Below are 1,121 nucleotides of genomic sequence, written 5' to 3'. Positions count from 1 at the left end.
GGAAAAAAAGGAGAAACATGTAATACTCTTTGTAATAATTTAAGCAATAAAAATATATATTTAAAAAAAAAAACAAAAAAAAACAAAAGCAAGATGCTGGTGAAGAAAATGATACAGGTTTGTTAGATAAAGGGGAACCTTGAGTTCATGTAAGATATTGAGTAAGGTTAATTTAAATTGGCTTGAGGCTAGAATGTGAGGAGCTTTATACAAGATACTAATGTGTTTGTGATACGAGAACCAAGTTCCACTGCCTGTCACTACCAGAGGCAGTAAGTAGAGACAAGGTTGAATCTTCCAGGTGCTTTTTATCCAGAGGCTGGCAATCTGAGAGAGCAGCAGGCATAGTACCTAAAGAGCCACTCTGACATCTCCTCTCAAGCCAGCCATTACATAGGTGTGGAGGTAGGAAAAGTCTAAAACTACATGAATTCCCAGGGTCTGTTCTTATCATTGTCTTCATAAAGATTAGCCCTCAGACGTGTGTCCCTTCATACCAGTCCTGTCCTTGATTTGTTCTCAAAATGCATCTTCTTTCTGAGTGACAAAGCCACCTGGACTTCAAGGCTGTTTTGTCTTCACGACTCTGTTTAACATGTCCTCCACAGTTTCCCAAAGTCTGTAAGAAAATCTCTTATTTATAATGAGTATAGTGAATAGTTATTAATTAACTGTGGTTCTGTTCTTATTGTGTACCCTTCGCCTATCATTTGGACAATTTTCCTAAGCTCTAAGAAAGAAGTTTAATAGATAGGTCTATTAAAGGTGAAATGCTTATGGTGGGACTGTAAGAGACCAGTAAGAAGATGTTGCATTTGTTCAGGTTGATAATAACAAAGATGGAATGAAATCAAAATTCATCTATTTCAGAGGTAGGAATGACAAGAGTTGATAAATAAGAACGTGGTATTAAAGCATAGTACATAGTCTAGACCGGGGGTCCTCAAACTTTTTAAACAGGGGGCCAGTTCACTGTCCCTCAGACCGTTGGAGGGCCGGACTATAGTTTAAAAAAAAAACTATGAACAAATACCTATGCACACTGCACATATCTTATTTTGAAGTAAAAAAACAAAACGGGAACAAATACAATATTTGTATTTGCATGTGGCCCACGGGCC

Source organism: Myotis brandtii, unplaced genomic scaffold (assembly GCF_000412655.1).
Source record: "Myotis brandtii unplaced genomic scaffold, ASM41265v1 scaffold32, whole genome shotgun sequence".
In the NCBI taxonomy this organism is placed as follows: domain Eukaryota; kingdom Metazoa; phylum Chordata; class Mammalia; order Chiroptera; family Vespertilionidae; genus Myotis; species Myotis brandtii.
The sequence above is the reverse complement of the archived record's forward strand: the minus strand, read 5'-3'. Positions refer to the sequence as shown.